Source organism: Pezoporus occidentalis, unplaced genomic scaffold (genome assembly GCF_034315485.1).
Source record: "Pezoporus occidentalis ecotype Australia unplaced genomic scaffold, CSIRO_AGI_Poc_V1 ctg24, whole genome shotgun sequence".
In the NCBI taxonomy this organism is placed as follows: domain Eukaryota; kingdom Metazoa; phylum Chordata; class Aves; order Psittaciformes; family Psittacidae; genus Pezoporus; species Pezoporus occidentalis.
Genome location: NW_026914285.1, coordinates 594,582 through 622,342, shown reverse-complemented (window position 1 = coordinate 622,342; position 27,761 = coordinate 594,582). Strand labels below are relative to the sequence as shown.

Here is a 27,761-nt window from a genome sequence, read left to right as displayed (position 1 = left end):
CCTGCTTTTCTTATGTGCATTTGCAGCTTCTGTCTGGAGACTGCTGAATTTGGAGAAAAGGATAGGTGTCCTTAAACTGTGAGGAATAAAAGAAACCTGAAATTGAGTAAGAAACTTTCCAGACAAGAACTTTCATGTGAAGATTATTCCAAAGTCTCTAGAGAAGTGCAGTTTTTGTATCAAAGACTCGGAGCCTCATTTAAAGATGATAGTGTATGCAACAGAAGTTTTTAAATTCACCCATGAATGCAGCTAATTGATTTTAATTGAACACGCCTTTGCTCCAGCATATATAATAGAAGAGGAAGACTTGTTCCGAAACAGTTTGCTAAAGGTATTACTCACTTCAGGAAGTGTTGCAAACTCAGATTCTTGCCTTTCCACCTGGACTCAAAATGTTTGCAGAAGCCATCCCAAAAACAAGATAAGAAGTTGCAGACTTTTCCCCACCACATAACAAAAGGGTCAGATACAAAAATAAAGAGGATATAACATGAAGAAGTATTTGTTCCTTCATTATGGTGTGCTGCTTTTCTGGCAGCAGTGGAAGTTCAAAGAGAATTACTTTATCTCTGATATGGACATGAGTAATAGATGGCAGAATGTACTGAGACTTATATAGGCAGATTTATGAGGCATGCCAGAAAAGAGTGGCCCTATGAGTTTATTTAAAGCCATAGATTTCTGAGCAAGTCTGCAGCAAGGACTAAAGCATTCATTGCTCTCCTTGCAGTAAAATTGTCTCAAGCTTACAAAGGTGAGTGTAGCACCACTGCTTTCTATCCAGAAGAAATTGGAGCTATTCAATAGTCTCGAAGGCTCCAACATCTATATGAAAGCTCTTTAGTCACTAGACAGCCTTTCGTTTTCAAAGCAAAAGTCTTTCTGTTGTAAGTCTGCTTGACTTGGTTGACAGTAGTGAAACAGAGCTCTATATAACTACAAACTTCATTACAATAGATTTTTAAGATGGTTTGCTCACTTTGGTCAAATTTAGATACTTGCCATTTAGTCTGTAAAGGATATTAACTTTGATGTTTATACCCTCTAGTTAGTTAGTAAAAAAGTTTGTGTGACTCCAGAAAAACATGCCCTAGGAAAATATGAGAAAAATTTTGCATCCCTGAGGAGGAATATAGTGTTCAGATACTGTATAATGAAGAGAGGTGAAACTGGTAGTGGAGTTACTGTGCAGTAAAATATTCAGAACTCATAATGTTTCATGGGGCCAATGCCCCTGGGAAGAGAAATAAACTCTTTTCTATGGCAGAGCAATAAATATTTATACATCATATTGCCCAAAGACCTCCATCAGAGGGACAGAGAGAGGCAGCTGAGTTTGCAGAAAAGAAGGTACAATCCTTCTCTTGCACTTACAACCTGAAGATAGAGACCGGCAAAGAAGAAAAACTTGTTCCTATCCCATTTAAAGAAATGAGCACTTTGGAGGATTTGCAAAGAGTTTGGTAACTGGAAGTATTACAGGAATATTGCTTTTTCTCTTTCTTTGTCTTAACACTGTGTAGGAGTAAAGCATATATGATCTTTGAATAAACACAGCTGACAAATTAGCAAATTTTACTATTTGATGGAGGGAAAATTGATTGTAATTCAGTTTTTTCCCTGCAGAATCTGAGTGATTTGAGAAACTACTTAACCCTTAAGGACGGAAAAGAAGGAATCACATCCCTCTTCAGCACAGAACATTAACTTTCCCAGCTTTCCCAAATGCCCGTTGACACAGTCCTATCTTAGAACATAACTGGCTGAGAAAAAGAAGAGAATCAAAGACTACAAGGAAATCATTCACACCCACACAGACTGTGTTAAAGGTATTTTTCAAAAGTACAAGCCTTGTATACTTAAATGCAACACCCATAGCACCTATTCATAAGACACCACATGAAAGAAATAAGTTTCAACTTGATTTTCTACTCTGGGGATTTTAAGATATCTCCCAAAGACATCAGAACAGCCCAACTACAGTCTTAAGTCAGACCAGTGAGGTTTGGAGATTCACAGAGCATCACAAAAAATGCATCTCCTATCGCAGACATTAGAAGAGACAGTCTTTGTAGATCTAGTGACTCTCAAGTGCTCCTCAGACATTAATGAGATTGAGAGATGCAATGTTCATCTAAGAAAATTTACTCACAATTTACATGTAGGTAAATTGAGGCATTATTATCATGAGCAAGTTTTCAAAAATTCATCTCTGATTTTGCAGTCATTGGTAGTTGTTTTCCATCCTGAGCCAGGAAATGTATAAAGATATCTGTGAGTCTCAAAACAAAATTGGGTTTGGTTTCTTTTTCTGTTAAGCATGTGAAACTGTCAATAGCAGAATGTTTTGCAGAAATATGTGAATTTAGATGAACCTCTGCTAGAAAAGGTGGACACTGGAAACCACTTTGTTTTCTGCCTAAGTAATCCAGTTTTCTAGGCTGAAGATTTCTTGGGTGGTCCCTCTGTACCACAGACTTAGCAGGTCACAATGTTTTAAGGTTCCTGCAGCATGGCTGGGAGCACAGAAACTCAGGCTGTAGCAGAAGTCTTTCAATATTTCAATTCTCCACTTTTCCACAAGCTTGAAGAGGTATACCTAATATCTAGACGAATAAAAAGACTCAGCTTAAACTTGAAAGGCTTTTGGTCTTTTAGGAGCAGCTCCATAAGATGCAATGAAAATAGGTGTTAGGAAATAATTGGTTATCCAGTTAGGAAACATGCAGTTTATTTTTTCTTAATTATATGCAGGGGATGGAAATACATTTTCTGCAGGGGAGTTCAGTATGTGTGGGGATTTTTACCAGGCACGGACAAAGAATATTGAAATATCAGAATTGCTTTGCAGAACAGAAATGTTCCATTTCAGTATTCTATTCCCTGTTGCTGCTCAGCTTTTGTGGAGATCTTGGCTCCCTGCTTTCTTTCTCTATGCAGTGACAGACTTTTGAAAATAAAGGACAGTGAAAATTCTGGACACAAAAAATAGCAAGTGAAATCACTAAGAGGTCCTATTTCACCTCTCAGAGATGGGCACTGGAATGAAAGACAAGGCTGGGATGTCAGAGAGAACCCAGGGTTGCACTGGGACTACAAGTGCTGAGACTGGGAGAATTGAAGAGAACAGCAGCGAAGCCCTGTTAACCTCCCCAGCAGCCATCAGCCTTCCCAGTTTCTAGAAGAGAGACTCATGGAGTAATCCTCAGATTTAGGCAGGAAAAAATGGGGACATGCTGAAACCAAGGACTCTTTTTGAAAATGCTCGAAGTTTACAAGTGCCAAAAGAAACAGCCAGATAGATGCTGGTTCCAGGGTGGTGAGGGTTGCAGGGCCTGGTAGGACTATAGAAGGAGAGGCTGACCATCACCTTGGGTGGCCTGGGGTTGCTTCAGGCACTACAAAAGAGAGGCCATCTCTGGCATTTGGAGCTTTATTATAATATATGTGAGTATTTATTACCCTGAGCAAAACATCCACATTTCTTCCTGGCAAGATGCTATCCTTTTCTGAGATGTGAGAGCCTTTCAGCTGGGTGGGGTTAATGTTAAGCAAGTGCAATTCAAAGGAGAATTCTAAATTAAAGTCTACTCCAAAACACTTCTTAAAACCCTGAGTCATTAGAGGCTGAATCACATTATTCCTATCAGCAAGATCTCTTCTCTAACATCATCCTCTATTTACTGTACATTACCTCATGATCCTGGTCAAACTGCATCTTTTTCACGAACATGAAGAATCCTAGTCATTAGGATGAGTTTAATATGTTGTGAGCTTTATTTTCTGACGCTAGTTAGGAAACAACAGTCCAAATTAATGTATTTACTTGTCTGCACACAAAAGAAGCTTTTCCTAACAAGCAGGTCAAATAATAAGCCTCGTTTTCTGATTTTCACATTTCACTTGCTTGCTGAAGCTCAAGGCTGGCTGTTACAAGGGCAATTCTAAAAGTCAAAAGGTTACAGAATAAAGCATCACCCTTAAAAAATCATCATTTATCTGTGGAACAGTGACCTCTTGGTGACTCTCTCTTAGCTACAAAGCCATTGATTGCATGGCCCTTCATCCTCCTTCTGTAAATCCCATAAACAAGTCCCTGTGAAATGCCAGAAGAACATTTAACATGCAACTTTCATCACATATTAAAATAATGATGTAATATTAGATTAGATATTAGACTAATTACCACATAATTAGCTCTTTCCAACAGTTCATCATATAAGATTCGGGGACAAATTGTTGGGAAAATACATTATTCGATTAAGTTTCAAATGTTTGAAAATTTGTCTATATAATGTATACTTATCTAAGTATATATAACTTTATGCTTATTAATATGACAGGTAGTATGTTAAGGAGATAAGCTCCTCCAGTCCAGATATGTCTATGAATTGTATTTCCTTCAGGCATAGAGCAATGTTGGAATAGCTCTATGTCTTAGAAAGTTTAAGCAAATTGAAAGATAAGGATCAAAATTAAAGTGCAAATCAATTTGTTTGTTTCAGTGATTAGAGAGACCATACTATTAAAATAGTCAATAGTTTAGTGCTGCTTATGACAAAACTGCTCAAAGGGCAGAATTAATGATGAAAAGTTTAGGAATTAGAACTGAACTTTCTGGTCAGAGAAAATACTCAAATTTTCAACCAAAAAATTCTATTTACAATCTGGATGATGAAAACTCCACTGACAAGTTATATCTCTGCTGCAATACTCCTAAGGGACCTGAAAGTCAAGCTAGGCTCTTAGACATCACCTTCTGCAGAGGAAGTTCTTGAATCAAAACAGATATCTACATTACAGAGGTGTGGCCTAATTATCATTACTGCATCCCCTCTTTTCTTTTTAACACCTGTTAATTCTGGGGATGATGAATAAGAGGAAGTTTGGGACTGAATTCCAAACTCGAATATAAATCCATCAGGTATTTGCGAATAATAGCCCACAGTTCATAGCTTCACTGACACAAACCCTACATCCCAAGCTAGTTTACAACCACATTGCACAGAGACCCTTGATCTAGCCAGCCTCTTAACTGAGAAAGTTATTATTAGAATTGAACTTTTCCCTGATCACAGTTAAAGCACTCCTGGGGCATGCAGGAGATAAAACTGCAAAGAGTAGTCTTGCTGGATCTTTAGTGTGGAAATTACAGTGTTGGAGCTACTCTATCAATTCAGACAGCACCTGGCCTCCGGCAATACTTTTTTCCTTCAGATTAATTAATGTTTCTCCTCAGCCTCCTGGTTACAGGTACAATCGTAAAATCTGTGCATGTTAGCAGAAGTTGCATCAGATACTGTTCACCCAGCCAGCTGTGTAGGAATGATTTTCTACCTCTGCACAATCTTTTCTGATGTCTCTGAGAGGCAGGAGACTTTGGTGCTGAACATGAGAATGGTCAGATCTCAAATGACTGAGCTGAAAGCCTGTCAAATCTTTCCATTCACATAAGAATTTATCCCTTCTGGGCATTATGGTTTCATAAGAAGCAAAGCTGTCATTCTGTAGAGTCAAGTTTTCATTTTCAGAAGTCAGAAACAACCTCCTATCAACACCACCAGGTGAGGATTTCACACATTGCTTCAGGGAAAGCTCACCTTCTGTTTCTTCATCTCATTGACAATATGCATTTCAGCTTCTTAGGCTGATAGAATATTTCCTTTAAGAAATCTCCTTGCTTCAGTAAGGCCTTGTTGGGCTATGGTCTCACTATTCTTCAAGATTAACTTTTTTTTATAAAAAAAAACCCAACTTTTATTCCTATATTACTGAAAAATACTCTTTCAACAAGGTATCATATCATGAGGCAAATGTATAAGCTATGGTGAAATTTTGTGAGTACCTTTTAACTATCAGCTTGATATTACTGAATAGTTCCAGCAGTAATCCTCATGGATGTGAAAAAAATGGCTGTGACTAAGATTGTAAATAACAAAACCACTTCAAAAAACAGTCTTACCTTCCAAATTTCTTCAGAATTGCTTCCTTCTTTCACTCTCAACACAACTTTAACTTGCTCTTATACAACACTAAATCCTAAAAATATATACTCAAATAACAGAGATTGTTCACCATTTGAATTTTAAACCACTGTGCTGGTTGAAGCTGATGAGAACCTTGAAAATATAGACCACTTCTAGCAAAGATGGGACCAGACCTTGGACATAATTGTTACATGCATTGCCTCAATTGTATGATGATGTTCAGTATTCTCCTAGCATTACAGAACTGCCAATGCTTTATTCTTTAGATCAAGGTAACATCCTTCCTTTTCTATTACTTTCCTGGGACTTCTGGATGCATTACTCTGGCTCTTGAAGCAAAAATAGCAACTGAAATTAGTAGAGATAACTGCAGAAGAGGACTTAATGGTGTAAAATTTGGGGACACAGCTATTGTAGCTAGCCTACAGAGATATCTACACCAGTTCTTAGAAAATCTCTTGGACACCTTGATAAATAACAACTGAAGGGTTTGTGGGGGAAAAAGTCATGAAATAAAGCCTGTCCCTTATATATTAATGAAATGTATGCACTACCTAGCTGCATGAAAAAGAACCCCAAACAATCCAAAATAACCAAACAAAAAAATCCCAGACCACTGAGGGGAACATAAACCCTACATTCATTAATAGGTCAATATCAAAGATCATCTTGTAGATCAAAATCTGGAAAATGCAAAATGTTCGGATTAGTATGCAAAATAAAACATCCATGTAGAGAGTGGATTTATATGATTACACTATGAATAATTCATTAGCAGAAGAAATACAATTAGCTTTTAAAAATGATCTAACTACTAAGCTCATGTTTAGCAAATCTAACATATAGTAGCATCAGGAGGTAAAAGTCCATAATGCAAAAGAAATTAAAACAATGCCTTTAGGAGACCAGCTGCCTTATTACTAAGGGGGAAAGGGCAGTGGATTAGGCAGGTTAGATCATGCCCAGAGAGGTTAACTTGTCTGTAGTCAATACCCTTGCATTTGCAGGTGTGCCCTCAATTGACCTTTTTAATATGTGCAACCCTTGCTGGAAAACCTTATTTCTAAAACACTAAGCTCCGGTTGTTTGAAGTGGCTCTGACTATGGCAAAGCATTCCTTAAACTCATAGGGAGTTTATTTGGTGGGAGGATGCACAAGAGCTGAAATATTTTTCATGAGAGAGGCTTTTCTGTGCTTCCAGTAGATAGAAATCAGAGGGCTATATCAGACAGAAGATAATCGATGCTATAGCTGGCATACTAAATCAATAAATTACTGGCAGCTGTAGCTAGTTTTAGCTGAACCTTTGCTTTCCAGAGCAATCACTCCAAGTCCTGACTTAGTCATTTTCAGGATGAAATTGCATCAGGTTCTTAATCTGTATTGTACCGGTTTGATGTTCGCCAGACTGATACTGATAGTGATTTCCTAGGAGGCTGACATCTGTGGACTGATACTACTCAAGAAGGGAGCAGAGCAAGTGCAAATATACAAAAGCTTGCTGTGGAGAAGCCTTCTAGTTGGTGTTTTTCTTCTTCCCTGTATCCTATTTCTGCAGATGGTTTATGTAAGGGAACACAGACAGTGCTTACCTACCCTTTGGTATTTTAAAAGTACTGTGTATTCGTAATAGTTCTTTTAAGAACGAAGAGTGCCACCGCTAAGTGACATTATGAGCAAGAAGCCAAAAGCTGATACAACAATTCAAAAGCATAGAAATTAAAGTCGATTGTCAAATGGATTTTCCATTCCATTAAAAATGTCAGGATTGAAAAATTTTGACACACAAAAGATCATATTAAATATTCACATTAAATTAAGTGGGAGCAAACTCAAAAAATAATCCAAACATTGTGCAAAATTAAATTCTGGAAAAATTAGCTTGCCGAAAATGTTTAAATCCAAATATGTTGTGGACATTTGAATCTCTCCTTGGATCCTTTTATTTTCTATTTCAAAGAGCAGCTGTATTTTAAATAAAGCAATACTTTTGATGAATAATATGTCAAACACAAAGCATTGTTTTGCTATGGTGTTCTTTTTCTTTTCAATTTTAATTGTTACCATTATATAATTTTTATTTATTCAGATAACAATGTATTTTTATTATCTATTCAAATAATTTGTCATAATTAAATTTGCCACTGTAAAATAGCTTCAATGAAAACTTTTAACCTAATCTAACATCCCTTTAAATTCTCCATTGCAGTTCTACTGTCTGGATTAGTAACAGACATAAGTATTACAACATTTTTGCTCTCTGGCGGCTCTAACCCCAGATGTACTCATTTAACACAGGTCTTCTCACTGAATAGCAGTGGACTTCTGAGTTTGGCCTTTGAACAGTTTGGATGCTTCTGCACACCCAAGTAAAGGAGAGCCAGCGGACAGTACCTGGCACAAAGGGCTGTGTCGCACCAACTAGCTCACTTCTAAGCTCATTAGGGCTATTGGCATGCCAGAGCAGACTTGCTCCAACATTACACAGTACTTGGTCTTCTGTCTCCTGCCCTGTGGGGCACCTCTCATACCTATTTCTATTTGGGGCTGAGGACACTAGTTCAAAACATATTAAATGGTGCTGCAGACTACCAGGGTACTGTCTTTAGCTTGGAGCTAGGAGGGTGCTTTGCATGCCACATAGTTATCGTGCAAGAGAAGTATGTAAAGGTGCAGAAGAGGACTGTGCAGAATGGAAGAAGTCAGACCCAGTGCAGTGTGGTCTGTTAGCTGAGATCTCTGGTGTGAGCTATCTCCCATAGAAAATCCAAACTGTTCCTGGGCAGAGCTCATTGGAAAGGTCCCAAACCAACAGTTTAGCAGTGTCACCAGTCTGGAGGCTTGTGCTTAGCTGCTCTCTGGCCCTCCTTTACACCACAATATAAATCCTGTTAGCCGGGCAAGACACAGGGGTTGGGAAGTGTGATAATTTAATTAATGGGAATGAGTGTGAATTTGTTCCTTTTCTCTTAAAGAATAGAGACGAGGGCAGCTGTATAACTACATGCACACCACACTGTGCCTTTATTCCCCAAATTTACTTCACCTGTATTAGAAAGCTCTGTCAACAGAAAGGCAGCCAGCACAGTCTTAGTGGCAATATTTGTTTGGCACACAATGTTCACTGTTGCATATTTGTGTTGATGTTTTTGTTCTCACTCAGCTGTGGGAAGATGTCTCCATGTTTGCTGCACTTCTTCTGTCCCATACTAAGATATTTTCATATTCAGTGCTGTAAACAGCTCATTCTTCACCATTTTCTCAAAGTACAGTGGCATTTCTGAGCCACGTTTGCAGTAGCTCGATCTTTTTCATCCCTGCAGCTATTCCTTTTCACACTATTTCCAGACTCTTTTGCAAGCATAGATATAGCACTATTCAGCAATTGTTCATCTGTCCAATTTAAATAATGTTGCATACCAAATGTACCTGATTAAAAAATCAAGTTAAACTCCACTGGTAGAATGCTTTTTCTAATTCTTTGTCCACTTAAAATATGCGTGACTCATAGCTCTATGCTACAGCTGTGACCTTGCCTTCTGCAGGCACATCTTAACAACTGCAATTTGCAGGAGTTGTAGGTGCCTGTGAACTCACCTGAAGCTATTTTGTTTTAGGATGAATAAGGCATTATTCATAAGAAGTTTTCACTACAGCTGCTGAAGTAGCAGCTTTGGAAAAGCAGCTGAAGACATGGGATGGATTTCTCCTTAAACACTGCATGGTAGCTTCAAGACTGGAAAAAGGACACAACGTGCTATGATCCAAATTTTGAATTACAAGTACCCAAGACATAAAGACAGCTAAGTAACATGGATGTAATGAAGAGAAAGCACAGCAAGTAGAATTAAGGAAATTTGATCATAGCTCATAATAACTGACATGAGGAAATGATTTCTGATAGCAGAAACTTTTATCTAGTAGGAAAAAATCATCAAGACATGCAGTCACTGGAAACTGAAGCTATGTAAACAAGGGCTGTAAATAAGAGGCATTTTATTTATTTTATTATATTGTAACAGATCATTAATCACTAGCAGAGTTTACACAGAGACATTGTGGATTGTTTGGTGTGTGTGTCTTAACAGTGACTTATACTGTGGTCCTTTCCTCTCGACACAATTTTTCACATCTAGGCTCCTGCCTTCAGTGCACTCTGATATGTAAACAATAACTCAACATTTATCCAGTAACTCTGCTGCACATTTATGAATTTTAATCAGCCGTTGACACACTTACATGAAGTGAAACAAATGAGCAGCTTTGACAAATGAGATTTTTGCTTAGAAAGGATTTTAGATTCATATTAATATTCAGTTCCTCTCTAGGACTCCTGAGATCAACTGTGTTTTGGCACTTGTACGGCTGTCTTGAGTCTAGATGATTATTTTCTATTGCCCAAACGGGGAGCCCATTGTGCTAAGCATATAATAAAGAGACAGCTGCTGTTTCTGAAAGCTCACAATCTAAGGCAGAGAGAACAAATGGCTGGTAGATGAGGAAGTAAGTCTGAACTTCATTCAGCAAGGTAAGAAGCACTGTTGATATATTAGTTAACTAGCTGTTGAAGCCACATAATTGGACTCTGTTCCAAAGATACAGAAGATTTCTGCATATAACATGGTCCTCACTTTTGGGGTCAGATTTTTTTACAATCTGTACCTGGTTTGTCAGCTAATGCAGTTTTCCCTCTTTTCCCTCTGCCACCCTGAATCACTCCCTGACCAAGCACCCCTCAGGTAAAAGTCTTTGTGCCTTTGATTATTTTATGGCATTTGCTGCATCCCAGTTTTCATTAGAGGTCTTTCCCAGCAGACTAGCAGTCCCATGAATGGAATCAGCAGGGAGGCTCTTCATTATCGCAATTCTGGCAGTGAAGTCTCTGTACTTTTATCACTGTACCGGTATCAATTATTTGGAGCCACATAAAATAAATGAAGTCACTAACATGAATATGTCATGCTCAATTCATACAGAGGCTCATGAACTCTCCATAAAAAAGCACCTCTCTTTTATGCCTACTGCTTCCCTTATGAATTCTTTGTAAGCTCTGACCTTAGACATTTCTCAATCATTGCAAGAATGCTTAGCTCAAGATTGAGTACACATCCATTTTAAATGGGTTGAGGGGAGCAAAAATCATGAGAAAAGCAGATGGCATCAGAAAAAAAAGACTTTTCAAAGAGGGTTCAATGACCTCCATATAGATAAGACATGTTAAAGTCACTTTTTAACTCAGCACTTGCATATATATATTTAGTATTATATAATGTGCTTGTAAGGGCAAAGCCTCTTCAGCATTTGACCTACAATATTTATTGTAGAGTTCTGACTCACCTTACTTGGGTGTAGCCCAGAGTCACCACAGTATCAGTAATGACAATGAGATGGGGCTGAATTGGCCAGTGCCCTTTGGTTGTTCAATGGGTCACAGCAGCATACTGATTGCAGTTTTCTGCAACTTAAAGACAATCTTATTTATTTGTTGATTCTGCTGAATCAGAATTAGGCTTGGCAAAGATTATTCTTGAGAAAGAAAAAAAAAAGAAAAAAAAATCAAGAACAGTCTTGGATTTAGAGAGTATTTTTCTTAAAACATTTCTAACCAAAACTATCATATTTTGGTCTTAAGTAATAAAAAATGCGAATCTCTGATACTATTAACTTCAGAAACCCTAAAGTTAATTCATTTTTCTTGTAATTCTGACCTGTTTGAAAGGAGTAGGAAAAACATAGAACTGTAATGGAAAGGAGATTTCTTGGACATAGCTTTGCACATACTCAGAATAAAAAATCCCTAGAACCTCTGAGTTTACTGAGAGTAGAATTACACATAGATAGAATGAGCAATGGGAAATGCTTTGTGGGAGTGTCTGCAAACTCCAATTCAGCCACAGTTGAGCAGGTTTCAGCCTCTCTTCCACTAACATTAATCAGAGTGGCTTTTATTTAAAGGCATGTTGGAGAAAGAGTATTCTAAACTCAAATACAAACAGATTTCACTCAAACCTGCCTGAAAACTGTTCTCTACTTATAATTCAGACAGTCAACCTGGCAGCCGAAATAATGGCATGTTTCTTAGGTGGACAATTACACACCCAAAATAAGGAAGAGTATACAGGTATAAAACATAATTAAACTAAATAGAGCTTGTAAATAAGCCCTGTCAGAATACAATCTAATGGAATGATTATTCAGCCTGTGTCCCATGTTCCGATTTGCATAGATGCTTAGTTCTTCTGCACTCTACTTCTGCTGAAATTTACAGGGAAAAATCCTGTCTTGTTACAGACAAAGACAAAAGCACTGACCTCAAGATTTTGGAGGGAGTGCAATGAGTTAGATCTGTGACTTCACTAGGACTACTGGGGATATGCAAATCTGGGCAGTGCCAGTTAAAAAGAAAAATGTTTGCATCTTTGCAAAGCTAAAGCCAACCTCAAGAAAAGCAGTAAAACCCCACAGCTGTTCAAAATTTATCAGAAAAAAAAGGGGTGTGGGGTGGAATTCAGATTAGAAGTATGTAGCCAATGATGAATAAAAAGAAGAAACTTAGTTCTTTCTTGGAACTCTTGAGTTTGGTTGCTTTCTTGTTTTATTTAAAAAAAAATAATCTTAAATGCAAAGTGAACTGAGAAACCAGTTATTCAGGTGTTTTGAAAAAAACCTTGACTGCTCCATCAGCAACAGGAGTAATTTTAAAGTTAGCGCATCCCCCGAGAATTTCTAACCAGATCATACCAGATATCAGGGTTCTTTGATCCAGAAGCAGAACCAAAGCAGAGAGAGGGTCTTTATTTCAGTCTTATGTCATATGCTAACCAACTGCAAAAGCTTAAAACAAAAGGCAACAATCCTGTATTTCCAGTTTACCATTTTCTTATCTCTGGATCGTGTTCTTTCTGTTTAATGTAATGTAATGTAAAGTAATGTAAATATACAATACTTGGACAACGGGCATTTCATCATGAGTTAAGCCATTTTTGATAGCATTAATCCTGCAAAGTTGCCCAACCACAATGGACATATCACTGCAAAGATTTTTTGAGTTTTTTTTTGGTTTTGACAGTCTCTTTGCATGTGTTGTCCAGTATGATAGGTATGGGAGATGTAGCAGTCCTTCATCTAATATGCATTCCTGGTATTATCATGTTATTTCATGATGGTAAGACTGTCAGGTTTACACTCACAATGACAAGAGAAAATAGTATTGTGCTGCTGCTCAGGGGAAAAAGCAAAAGACAGATGAGTCAAGTACGCAGCTCACTCATCAGAAATTGTGGGCATCTCTCATTTTGGATATGTTTCCACATATTCCTAAACTATTCATTATCGTTTTACTGTATCATTGCCCCTCAAATGCTTGTCATCACTTCAGGGGCAACCCTGAAATCAACCTTTCTGAAACCCATGAATTAAAACAATCAGATAAATGCAATGCGATGTATTAAATATGGAATGACACATCTGACTGTTGGTAAAGGCAAAAAGTTTTCAAAAGATCTTACTGCAATGCAGACTGCCACCTCCATTTGTTTCTGATTGCTGTCACATTGTCCAGATGCAAGGATTGAGAATGAAACTTGAATTTGGTGCTAGAAGCCCACTGTAACATCAGTCACTTGAAATAATAATGTCTTGCTTATGATTCTTTGGAAAATGCAGCACTGAACTTCCAAACTGTTGCTTTCAGAAAAGGCTAATTCAGGGTTGGGTACGTTAATGTCAATGTCCTATAAAAGTGCCAGTTAAAAAAAAAATTGTCAGCAAAGACATTTTTTAAGCCTGTGTCAGCACAAAAGGGTGCCTCAGTTGTTTCATCTCACAACAGCTGCATGCTTTCATTGACATTTGTTGCCCTTTCTTTGTGCACTCATCCTAACCTCATAGGTTATTTCCTGGCCTCCCTTCTGTGACCTATGACCGATGATGACCTTTAGCTGGAGAATGTGACATTTTGTTCTCCTCTGGCTGACATGTGATGCCCTCATTATTCAAAGGTATGTGAAAATAATGACCTGTACTGACCTCTCAGTTTCCTTTCGTTTATTGGTCTACACTTGGTGCTTGTTCAGCAGATTGCTATGACTAGGTGGTGGGGTGTACAATTTCTTTTGAAGAAGGAAGCTCATGAATTGCATCAACATTTTAGCTCTTTGTGTCTGTTGCTCCATTTGAGGAGCAGGAGATGAGGTGGTTCAGCTGGGGAAAGATGGTTCAGGGTTAGCGGTTCAGTTCAGTTTAGGTGTTGGGAGCATCTTCACAAGGCTGGCTGGTGCAGCCAAAGGCTTGTGGCTGTATGGAGCATTAGTTGAGTCCCAGGCTGGATATCTACCTTAGGGCATTTTAAATGGTACAGGATGCCTGTGCATGAGCTACTGATTCAAGTCCTCAGTTCTCAGTCATATGAAAGAATGGATGACTAAACAACCTTAGAATTCAAAACACGAGAGACTATAGCTTACCCGTCATCAAGATTTCTACACCTTCCCTGTTGTGACCACAATGGAAACAGTCACAGTTACAAGAAATACAGTATTAGTCTAACATGCTAACAGTGCTTTCTCAGGTAAGTTCATTTTTGCATTTCAAATGGTGGAAGTTTCAGTGTTCTTCAGAAATGCAAGCCTGAACACATGAAATTTTTTTCAAGTAGATTTTCTGTCCTGTGAGGTGAAACGTGCCCTCATTGACTATAGTAAATATTTCAAATGCTGAAAGTCTAAAGAAGGAACTAACCACTTTTGTGTGGGAGATTGTGATACCAATTAAGAGTTTATTGAAGATCTAGCCAGCATGAATATTTAAAACCCCTTTCCTTGAAGAAAAGATGGTTACTTCAGGTCAGGGATGAGGGCATGTATGGAGTAGCATAAGGAACAGATGGCTGCTAAAGACAATTTCTGACTATAAATAGTTTCTATTAAGAAAATAGAAATAATCAATTAGGGACTTAGCTCTGCTTCCTGATGCACAGGAGTGGAACAACAGAAGAAAATGTTAACACGTATGTCAGTGTATGCTTCTGGCTGAGAAAGAGATAACAGGCTCTTTCCCACTGAAGGGTGGGAAGCTGCACCTCTTTCCCACTGAAAGGTGGGTCTGAAGGTTAAGATGGAAGATTATCAGCAGCTCTTTGGAAAAGGTTCTAGGTATTCAGTATGCAGCCCAGGAAATGTATTGAAAATCAGGAGCAAGATTTTGACTTTGCCTCATCACTCTGTGCAAACTAATAGAGAAACTAGGGGAAAAGTCATAGTAGCAGCCAACTTTACTGATAAAAAGAGATTATTCCCCCCCCTCCCCACCTGCAGGTGCTAAAGAACTTCAGGTCAAAACATGTCCACTAAATGTGCAAAAAGTACTAATAACTGATACCCAGACCTCAACTTGCAAACTTGTAGGTTTGACCTGGACCTTCAGGTCAAACATGCATCCTGAAATGTAATCCAGTTAAATAACCCATTAAACATTCAGGTTGACACTTAAAGTACTGCAGTGTAGTGGAAACAAGACTCTAGGTTCAAATTTGAGATAGTGTGGTTTTGGGTTGAAATGGAAGAGTTAGTATTATCCAATGAAGAAAAGTATTTTATCTATCTTGGTAGAAAATACTGTCTATAAATACTTCTACATAAGCAGCCTAACTATGGTAATGGCTTACCAGTCATAGGTATATGTCTTCATCTGAAGACAGCATAACTGAAAAATTTTGAGAGTATTGTTCTCTATCTACCAATATCATTTTTGTCCTGCTTGGACTCAGCTTTGCTGCATCAGTCCCAGCAGCAGATCTGGGCAGAAGGCTGAGACCCAAGAGTGAAAGAAAGAAATGGCATCTATGATATGTCACATCTATTCTATTGCTCATTTCACAAATGCCCCTGGTATTTCATTTCTGAGGGCTAGCTACTGATGGATTAATTGAAGGAAAAATAAGAGCATATAAATGGATCCTTGCTGGTGCCAGGCAGTCCTCCTATCACTGACCTGACAGTGCCCCAAACCCTGTCGCTGAGCAGGGCTTTTACAAGAATCTTGTTGTTCCCTTTTGGCTGACAGTAATCTTCATATAATTTGTCCATGGAATGCTTTTAAAAGGATTCAGATGAAGAATACACATGCTTTTACACGTGACCTAAGCCCAGATCAGATGTCAGATTGCTTATGACCAATCAAATAAATATAAACCCACCATGGCAACATAATTCTGGAAGGTCTTGCAGAAACCTTGTAGAAATATTTTTATCAAGTGCCCAAAAGATTGTGACGCATGAAATCATAAGCTGCTTTTGACAGCTTTGGCCAAGAAAGGCAACTTTTTTGTATGGCAAAAACATGAGTTTAAGAGGAGGATAGCACTAAGGTAAATTTTTAAACCAATAGCATGTTTAGACTTTATTATCTTTGTTTCTTCCTCAGAAGCACAGTCTCAGAAATACTCTGTTTTTCTTCCCCTCCATCTCATTTGCCTCTCATTGTTCAGGAGCTCATAGGGTTTCACTCCTCCCAAGATCCATAAATCAGATGATTAACTTTCAGTTCAAGACTGTTTTATATGAGCAGAAGAAATCTAATTGGAATACAATCACCCTCCCACTGCTTTTCACAGCTTTCTTTGCATCTCAATGTGATCTGAATTTCAGATGTCTCTTTCTGTGAGATATTTATTTTTCCCCATCATGCACTGAACCCAATTGTGCTGCTATCTTTTTCTGCCCTTTTAAGCTCTGGCTGTAAATTAACCATTATTCAACTGAAATAAGTTCCTTTAGAGTTCATAAAAAGTATTGCAGCATGATAGCTTCCAGAATAGTTGTACAGGAACAAACTGGCTAATCCTAGGAATATGAGGGGTTAATACCAGTTTCATCTTCCCCTCTCTCAACACGGGTGCTTAGGGGAGAAGCTGTTTTGTAAGGCGGGGTACTGGATTGACTGAAGGAACAGGAAGGTTGGAAATGCAGAACATCATTTGCAGGTGCTGGATGAACTCCAGATACAGGAATCTTCACATTATACTTATGGTTACTTGCTTTGATTTATGCTGATAGAGATTTAGTACAGCTGAAAAATCCTGCTGATTACAGACTGACTGTGGCCCTCTGATCTGCTGGCTTATATTATCTTCAAAAAAAGAAAGTCAAACCCTTTTCTTATTAACTGAGCATTTAAGGAAAATGGCAGCCTGAATGCTGAATACTAAGATGCTTCCTTTAACCATGCAACCCACAAGCAGCACAAACTTTTCTTTAATTTCTCACCTCCTGCACTCTAAGCCTTCTCCAGACCAAACAGGGCACGCCTGTGAGAGAAGTTAATACCCACTACACATTAAATACTTGCATCTCTTCTCAGACACTGTTGTTGCAGTGGTTTGTGTATGTATGTGCTACAGATACTAACCAACCTGAGAAAAAAAAAAACACTTTAAATATAACCACTTTTACATATCCAGATATTAAATGAAAACAACTTAATCATTACCACATGACCATGAACAGATGCTGAACACAACAGGCATGATTCCTATGACCATATGAGATCTGCAATGTGGTGCACCTTTCTGTCCACATCCCAAGTCATTTACACTGGGGACTTGTCAGAAAGTATGACAGCTTCCAACTTCTCTCCTTTTCCATGATACCAGGGTGCCATTCAGACTGACACAGAAAGGTACATGCCTGGTTTTCGTTCTGATGTGAAGCCCAGACACGGCAAGATTCCAGCTCCATGTCCTACAGTTTAGGCATAGCTTATCAATCCACTAAACAACTGAGTGTCATTTAACTAACTACATACCAAGCCCTACTTTGCTTCTCATATTTTCAGCAGTCCTACCTGCCTCAACAGAGCTACTTGTACAGACATAGGGAATCTGACCTGACTAGTGTTAGAACAAAACCTTGCAACCAGTTACTTCTGAGTTTGAAGTGTAACATCATAGACATCGAATTGTAGTTCTAATCTAATGTAAAATTAATTATTAAAATGATTATTCCATTAAATAAATATGTCTCAATTCACAGCTGGTTGTGAATCAGGAAGGCCAATTAATCAAAAAGTAATAGACAACTCAATTTCTGGGCCTTCACCTGCATTCTTTTACATTGGTGGAACTTTTCTCACTTATGTTTTCAGCAGTCTGAGGGAAAGGAGGATTTGACTTAATGTAGCAATTCTCTTGACATGATATGACACTTTTTTGTGTTTTCATACAGAACAGCTTTTGTGTCTCTGAATTTTTGAGTTGTTACTTTCCAGTGTAGTAAAGTATCAACAGTGGGGACTAAGATGGTATTTATCTCATCTTACTTTAGGTATCTCTAGTTTAAATGTTCAAATCTGAATGAATCACTAAAGGCTCCCATTAGACTTATTTAATGGGAAATTAATCTGGACAAATGAAGACTCATGTTTTTCCCACTACTAAATGAAACCAAGGTTGCTTAACTCATATGTAGAGATATACATTTAATAAGACTAACCCCATCCATTGGTCTCTTTTCAAATCTTTCTTCCCTGCTGACTGTAGTAGCCTTATGTGACAATGTCTGCACTGGTGCTCCACTAGCCACACTGGAAGAGACTTATTGTTCAATATTCTCTTGGCTCTTAGTAATCCATTAAATGGGGTTGTCATGGGGATACAGTCTCAGGGCAGCCTCACTTTCTTTCTCTCATCCACTCATACATAGTGTGGACGAGTGGAACTTATGCAAATAAGTTCCAAGCAGAGTTGCTTGTCATTAGCAGAGGCAACTCTAGAGGCAAAGACAAACAGAATTTATCAGTGAGAACTCTATCATTAAGAAATTTTGTTTGTATCCCTGCAGTGATTCATAGTGCACTTGACTGTTTTCTGGCTACCTCTTCATGTCTTTTTTTGTTCACAAAATTAAAAAAACCTATCATTTTGGGTACCTTTTCTCCAGTTACTGGTTTTATTGATATCATCTGAGAAAGCTGGTTTCAGATCCTGTCAAACTGGTAGCACAAGAGAAGGATTTCATGGATGTCATATTCTTCCAAACACCGATAAAGCACACAAAGCAGGGGAGACAAAAGCATTGCTGGGAGGGAAAGAACGAGTCAAGAAACTGCAGCCTGATTGTAATGAAGTAAAACCGGATGACTGTCAGCACTTATGCTTTGTTTTTACAGGGGAAATATATACACATACATATAACCTGAATTTGCTGAGCGTGTCCTACTTCAACCTGAGGATAAGTTTATACGACACAGTACGTAGACATACCTGTATTACTGGAGACATCTCATGCGTCTTAGCTGAGTGATATCCCAGAAATATCAGGAGAGCATGCTGATGTACTTGTAATTCCCTGATAAATGAGCTAGCCTGGATAACTCTGTATTAAACTGCTGCATACCACTACACACTCTGCAACTGTCTCTCAGTTCCTGCTGTCTTTGTCTGAGGTCTCCTTTATAATTCATTAGTTCAAGCACTGACCATCCAGACCACATCAACTTAAACAAAGCCACCATTAAAGGTCTCAGAGGTCCAGGCCCTGCCCTATTTGATGCCAGAAATGGCCAAACTTTTAAACTGTGAGCAGCACAGAGTCTTTGGTTTCTTTCAACTGCTGAAGGAGAGAAAATGACCTATCATCCATGAAAAATTCAAGCACAGCTTTAAAAACATTAGCCACACAGAAATACTTGTGTTATATAAAGTGTTCATCATGAAACAGTGGGAGATCTGTCTGAAATTAGCAAGAATTACAAAACCTCCCACTCTGAAGGTGAAAGGAGAAGCAAGGTTATAATTATATAAATGACTATGGGTGAAACTGTTGCTCTGTATAGAGTGTGGGATCCAACTAGTCTCGAATACTTCTTGGAGACAGGTTTCCTGAAGCCAAGGATTTGGAGGTTTTGGGGGTTTGTGGGTTGGGTTTTTTTTTTGTGTTTTTTTTTTTTTTTGTGTGTGTGTGTTTCTTAAAGTTCCAGTCACTTCTCTGGGAAGATTTCCACCCCACATGTATTCTCAGAGCAAGGGATTCAGATATTCTCTAGCCTTAACCTGATTCACCCTCTCTGTACATCCTCACTCTCTTTATCCCTCACTTCATTGGTGTGATTCTTAGTATGAACCCATAATACCTGCAGAAGAACAGAACTAAAGGGTTTCTATATTTTTAGGCTCCACAACCCTACTTACCCAGAGTAAACTAGGATTATAGTTCATTCTTCTGGGACATGTGGCAACAGAAACAAACAAAAATATGACCTTTGAAGGGTTCTAAACTCCAGTTGTATCTTACATCAGCTTGCCTTAATTGACTCAAGAACCATACAAACACATAAAATATGGCACTTGCACACATTATTGATTAAATTTCCTAACATCTCTGAAGTAATACCTGAATCTGAATTGACAGCAAATTAAGGTCTCTCTCTTACCTGTGGCTTCCCCTAGAAGTCAATCAGTGTCTGTTCCCTGGGCTTTCTCTTCTAGCCTCCCTGCGTTTACAACTTGCTTCCATTTTCTCAGCAGTCTCCCAAAAGGGCATCTCTGTTACAAATGCATTTCCCACTTCTGTCTCCTCTTGCCATCTGCACACATCTCTTTCCCTAATCAGTTTGCATTCACATCAGCTGACCAAACTAATTTTGTGGACAAAGTGTTCCTAGAGCCACATGAGGACATGGGGCCTAGGCTGAGGCAAGACAACTCTTTCTGCATGGCTGGCTGCAGCTTAAATTGAACAGAAGATCACGCTGAGGCTGTATAAGACTCTTCTTCCCGATATATGTCTGAGCATCTTTGCTATAGACTTTTCCACAGTGGCAATTGCAGTTGCTATTGGGGGTGGGGAGAAGAAAAATCATGCTTTTTTTTCTGCTTTTCCATCTTCATTTTTGTACATTTGAAAGTTCAACAGCATGATGTTAGCAAACATCAAATTGGCACAGCTGTGACTGCTGCTCTTCTGAAAGAACTGTTGGATGCCTCAACAAACATTTCAAAGGATATAGCAGAAGTCAACATTTGCTAACAATCATCATGTGTAATATATGGTATCCTTACTGTAAGGAAAAACAAGTACAAGTCCCTAATACTGATGTGATAAGTGTTGACAAGTGCTGACATTTAAACAACAGCCAAAACAAGACCTGACCCTGAGGTGTCCCCACAAGTATCGTTAGTTACCTACTCAAACCCACTAAAATCAAATGAGATTGCTCTCTCATGACTGCAGATTTCAAGATCTAATCCTCAGTGGGAAAGAATCTCTCTTGAAGTAAGCTCCTGCTCCACTCAACGCTAATGGGCATATTCAATTGTAGCATGACAGAGCTTGTAGTATAAACATTAAGCCTGTAATGTTAAGGCACTAAACTATTATTAAGCCAAATATCTAAGGTGTTTCAATTTAAAACTTCAAAGAATACCTACTTGGGCAGTAGGCATTCTTGTCGTTAATTAAAATACAGTTGATTGGACCAAGCACAGACCACGAAACCATACAACTGAGAAGCCAGCAGTTGTGACCCAGCATTCCAGTGAAGTGGAGTTAGAGGAAACGAAAAAACCTATAGAGCCACATATTTCAATCTGACATATTTTTAAAGGTAAATCTGTGTCATACTCTGCCCCACTTGCCATTCAAAAACTTGTCATTAGAGGTGACTTGTCAGCAATTTAGTGATGTTTGGTGGCATTAATTTCTTTGGGTTTTAAGGGATTTAAGTAATGGAAAAGTCCATCATAGAAGTACACAAGACTACAAGTAGAGGACCTTAACAGTTTAAAGGAGCTATTAAGCTTTCGATGTAACTATGCATTACCTGATCTTTCCTATAATGTGGATTACATAAATTTTAATTAAGTGATTTTTAAGAACATTGATTATTGATTTGATAAACTATAATGGCAAGCCATCAGGAGCTATTGTGTAAATAACCATTTAAAAAATTTGTTACACCATAAAAATTCTTATGAAAAGTACTTATGGTACTTTACATGCTGAGTAACCACTTTTCAACATTAAGTACCTCAGCCAAAGATACATTTTTAAATTAAGAAGCTTTTAATTTATATATGATTTAAAAAGAAATCTGTTAAATCATGCAGCATATACTTTTTTGAACTTGTGTAATTTTAAAATGGTCAAGCCAATAGTTTTTTAATCCCTGAGAATGAAGATAATAGTAAAATAGCTGATCAAGTGCCTGTACCAGGCTTATCAATGGCTCTTTGTGACCATACAGCTGTTGTGACAATCCATACTGAGAAACCTACATAAGTCCAAAGAAGAGCCTTTCAGCTCAAATCTCATTAACAACTTCCTTTGAGAATTTGTTTGTGTCAGTTGATTTCCATCAAAGATGGAGATACCAGCTATCTATATTCAAATCTAGAAAGGTCTTGTTGAACAGGTTTTGTACCACATAGTAATGGAAGGAGAGGAGTTCTCTCCTAACACAAGTGATCTGTCATGTCCTACTAAGAGGGAAAAAAAAAGCAACAACCAAGAAGGTGGTGCCTGGGATAAAAAACACCGACACAGAAGAGTCTGTATGTACTGGAGCTGTTAAAGGGAAGAGGCAAGCTGAATGGGAAGCAAGTGAGAGTACATATAAATGACGCTAAAATAAATAGTCTACATTCAAGCAAGCAGACATGCAATGAGGAAGAATGATGCCTACAACTGGAATGCCATGGATTAGGAGTGGAGACCACAGAGGAGAAAATAGAGGTTAAAGGGTGATGCAGATATCACCCACACAAATTTCTCCTGCTGGTGCATTCACTGGAACAGCAATACACTGCAAGAAGGACAGCAGTTCCCTGTCACGTAACCATTTTCTTACAGTGACTCATCCAAACAGCCTAACTGAAATGCCAGAAGTTTTTAAAATACCAGCAATGTAAAATCCAACATCAGAGAATGAGATAGGGAAATGATTTTAGGAAAGATACTGACAAGGAACAAAATCCAAACAAACACACTGAGAAATGATTGCAGGGGATGTTTTGTCTAGGTTCTCTGGATGCTGTTGCTCTAACTGGGGCGTCACAGCTTCACAGACTCATGTGGCTTCCTCAGCACCACTGCTTGTGAGGGTGAGTCCAGATGGTAACCTAGGGCTACCTCATGTTGCAGTGGGGACCTCTGTCCTTCAGCGGTAGGACATTCCTACACCTGCATATTTGCGCAAAGTACTTACTCCTCCTGGCAATGGCATGCCATTAAGTTTTCTTACAATGAGGCTCTGTGCCACCCTTTTGCTCTGGGGGTGACTCCACAGCAGAGCTTAGAAGATACGGGCAAAATCCTTAGAAACTGGAACTGACCACAGCCTTAGCCATGTTTCTCTCTGGCTTTACTTTAAAAAAGTAGACAGAGCCTTAGGTGGCATGATTTAGTGGGAGGTGTCCCTGCCCATGGCAGGGGAGTTGGAACTAGATGATCTTAAGGTCCTTTCCAACCCTAACTATTCTGATTCTATGATTTTTAAGCTGACTTGACACACTTAGCTAGAACAAAAGTGAATGGCAGGGAAGGATAATCACACTGTAAATACACTGCAAATTGCTGTAGGGAGGAGTTTCATCAGGATAACTATAGTTTGTGGGAAGCTGTTTGTTGCAGGGCCCAGCATGTACAGAATGAAAAGCAAACTCAAGCAGAAGTGGCAATGTCTTAACTGTCTGCTTTTATTCCTGTTTCCTCAACAAGTACTTAGTGTTGCTCCTCTCTGTGATGCCACCCATTACTGGGCAGGACACTTTCTGCATAAAGCCAGAAGACATATATTTGCAAAGAAGATATACTTCAGGGTAGCCTAATACTGCCTCTCTCATGCATCACTCGCCACACCTTATTTTTTAATCTCTGTCATACTGTGGACACGTGCCAAACAGCATGTGTACCTTTCACAGATGACCTAGAGTCAAGGTATCTAACAGAGAGTCACCAGCAAAAGCAACATGAACTTTGGCCTGACATGGCCCCTTCCAGTTTGCCCACGCTAAGGCCTCATGTTCCCACAGCAGATGTTGGCGCCTTGAATTTGCTGGCTACACCGATACTCCGAGGGAGTACTTAAGTATGCAGTTACATACATATTTGCTTTTGCTCAGCTGCTTTTAAAATCTTTTTTATATTTTTTAATGAAGTAATGGAAATCCCACTTGTAATTCTGGTTGGAGTTTAAAGTTCTGGGAATATCTCCCAGTGTGCAACACCATGCTGTTTCAAACTCTCTGAGTGATAAAATATTGAGAACACGACTGATTAAACAGAGGTGAACACGTCAGAAACTGCTCTGTAGATATTTGGGAAAAAAGATAAATGTTCCATCTGTCTTGACTACATCTGTGCTCTTTCTGCATTTAATTGCCCTGAATGTTGTAGGAAACAAGTTCCCTAACAGCTTAGCAAGACCTAGAATTGCTACTGTTAATGTTTTTGCAAAAAATCAGAAAGTATGAAGGAACAGTGTACTGAACCTACTTTTACGTATTGAGCTAGATTCAAAAGTAATACATATGCACTTGGGAAGCAAAACACAGACCTCTGGCCCTTCTGTCCAGCAGGTTTAAATGCCACATACTCATGACAGATGTCTTGAGAACAATCTAACAACCAGTACATATTTGCAGCAAATGAATGCATGATTTCAAGCGAGGAATGCATTTTTTGAAAAGTGCTTAGATCACCAAAATAAAAGCTCCTGTTTGTCCAATAAATTATTCCCTATGAACTATTCGGTCATTTGTCATAACAGCATAACTTTTTTTTGTGTGCATTCTAATAGTTGGTCAGGAATATTATTCAATATTGTTTATGAATGTCTGGTGGATAAAGGATCCTGTACAGTAAAAGGCAGGCTTAATGTCAGCAGGAGTTCATGAGCAAACTAGGGAAAGGTCATCTTGGTGTCAAAAGCTGCAAAAAATGCAACATGCTTTCTCTTCATTGATGCAGGCTAGGAGAGAATCCTCAGGGAGGACCCGAGATCAGAAGGAGGAAACAGACACTGTTGTACCAATTATGACTGCTTATTTGAGCGTCTCCCTCTTTGTGATTACCCCAATTTAACCAAACATGTAATTTCTAGGCTGCATCAGTTTATCATAAGTGAATCCACTTGGATGAGTGTTCGTGCCATATTTAAATATAGATAGACTCATCCTTGCCAGGTGCTGAGTTTGCTTAACTCCTACTGAAATTAGCAGGGGCTCAGCATTTTGCAAGAATCACTTAGCAGTGCCCAGGATTGGGTTCTTTCTGTGTCTTATACATCAAACCAAGATCTGTGCTCCTCTAATGTCCATTTGCACAGCAACCCATATTTCTTTTCATTCATTTATTAACAAACAGACATCCACTTGGTGTTTTTCCTAAACAAATGTTAGTGGCTGTCACTACTAGATACTTAGGCAAATTGAATGTATTCCTATTCCCTTCTGCACCATATCAATATTATGCAGTGTACTTTAGCTTTCAGCTTTTCCTTATGTACAGGATATTTATTGTCCATTTTGGAGTTGTCATCCAAGCACTTGGGGTCATTTTCTTATTAAAGAGTACAATATTAAAGCAACGGGGCACGGCAGGTGGTGTGTTTCAGGCTATTTTGTCATGCCTCAGGCTGAGTTGCCATCTTCCACCCAAAATAATGTCATGTTGAATATTAGTACAAGAAAAAAAAACATATCCAGTATCAGACAATTTAAAAAATAAAGAATGCTTCATTGTAAGTTCCAGCCTTACATGGGGGATTTTTTCATGTGGGTGCTCTTCAGAGAGATACAGTGATTGATTTTTATAAAAGTTGGCATGCATGCCCAAGGGCAGATGGTGCATAAATTCGGGCCCTAGTCTTACATTCTGCTCCGTGTAGGTGGACCCCTGAACTGCTGTGACAGAAAAAAGGATACAACCGTGCAGATGCAAGACTCCTGAGTACTATGATCAGGCTGTAAGACTAGAACCCAAACTTGCACTGCAATAATAATTTTAAAGCCAGCTTTTGGAATACACTCAAGCATATGAGCTAGAATTTATAGGCTGGTATTTAGATGCTGCTCACACTGTCATTTCATGTCTGAAGATACTGAAAATACAGCATGATCCCAGAATATATGCCACCAAACTAATGAATCAAGTGAGCCAAATGTACACAGTTTCTTTATCATTTTGTTGCACATTTACATACTTAAAGCATAGGCTGTCTTCATAGGGTAACAAATCTATGAGGCTTCAGTTTGTTTAGCATTTTCCAAATTGCAAAATGCCTGACATTCATATCTTTTTCTCTGTGGACCTCCAGGAAGGTGTGCAAGGGTGACAAGAGGGCACAACGTGGCCAACAGAAAAGGGACAAATAGATGGGCAAAGCTCAAAGGCAAAATCCAATGTCCTTAGAGAGAGAAAATCAAGGAATGTCAAAGAATGAATTTAGCAATGAGGAACAGACATCATTCATATGCTACAGATTGGGGCTCTCATCATTTGTAAGTTTTTTCTAACATCTGCAGTAACCAACCTACTATTCCAAACTGCAACAGCAAATATATTTCTTTGCTGTCTAATTACCTGGGGATTACCACAGTGCCTCTCTCACAGACTTCATTCCCCATTAAGAATGGGAGATAGCAGAAGCACATGAAATTAGACAGTGATGTACTACATCCATTTTTAAAGCACTGCCTATACCTTGCAATTTCTTCAATTCACTGTGCCATAGGCAGACTCACAAAGCAGCCCCAATATGTATTTCAGTCTCACAGGATCCTTCAGCACTTCCAGAACTGCTGAGAACCTGCACCATGCCCACCAGCTGGAACTGTAGAGGAAAAAATCCTCATCATTTAGCTCAAAACTGAATGTGCCTGACTGCTGATCCTAGAGCAGCTGGACAAGGTAAATGCTCAGAGCAAAGGAAACATGTGGTGTAGACTCCATATATTTCTAGTTACTTCTTTCTTTTACCTGCTTATGAATATTTACATGAACAGATTTTGGCTCACACTGGGAGATTCTCTCTTGTACAAATATCTATGGTAACATAGCAACAAGGACCTTGTGCACAAAACTGGTTTTCTAACTGATTTCTCTCGATTTCTAAGATGATCAGCTTTGGTAGAAAACAAAAGAAAAAAAGTGGTTAGTTCATCTTTGAAACCTAAGCTCATTTTTCTTGAACATTTTCAGTAGTGGTTCTGCTCAATAATTATTATGGCTTCCTTCTTTAGTTACAGATGCCTTGACAGCATTTTACATTTAGCTTTATATTGAAACAATTGCTAAGATGTTCTTCACGTGGCCATTCTACATGATATCTTTTCCTAGAATTTGTATGTTAAAATTTATCATGGAACCCTTCCATCATATATTAAAGAGGTGAGATAAAGTGTAAAAACAAGGGCTGTACCTGACACTTGAAAGTTGCTATTCCTGACAGCACTTCATCTTTTTCATACCCATATTGGCTTTTATCCCAGCCCATCTATTCCTTAATGTAAGTGTTATAAATTGTTGTAAAGTGCCATAAAATATAATAAACATGAATCAATATTTCTTGGTTAAAAAACTTAGAAATGCTGATGAAGCTCAGGTTTATTATAGATGTCCTGAACCCACAATGTGCCTTTATTTTTTTTACCTTCATCATTTTTTCAGGTCTTGAGTTCATGTGTGCATACACATTCATTCTTCACAAATCAAAGAGGCAGAGAAAATGGAAATTACTAATGCAGAGCAAGTGAAGCATCTAACATTTTAATCAGT

The 27,761-nt window shown here is 38.5% G+C and overlaps 1 long non-coding RNA gene across 1 annotated transcript in view; it reads left to right on the top strand.

Moving 5' to 3' along the window:
• The window catches only part of LOC134165483 (uncharacterized), a 42,858-nt gene extending 15,994 nt beyond the window's left edge, over positions 1 to 26,864 (top strand). The window contains exons 2-4 of the long non-coding RNA XR_009965553.1: positions 13,882 to 13,991; positions 19,156 to 19,320; positions 26,754 to 26,864. This is a non-coding gene — a long non-coding RNA (uncharacterized LOC134165483). The remainder of the gene's footprint in view (positions 1 to 13,881; positions 13,992 to 19,155; positions 19,321 to 26,753) is intronic.
• Positions 26,865 to 27,761: the final 897 nt, after the last annotated feature.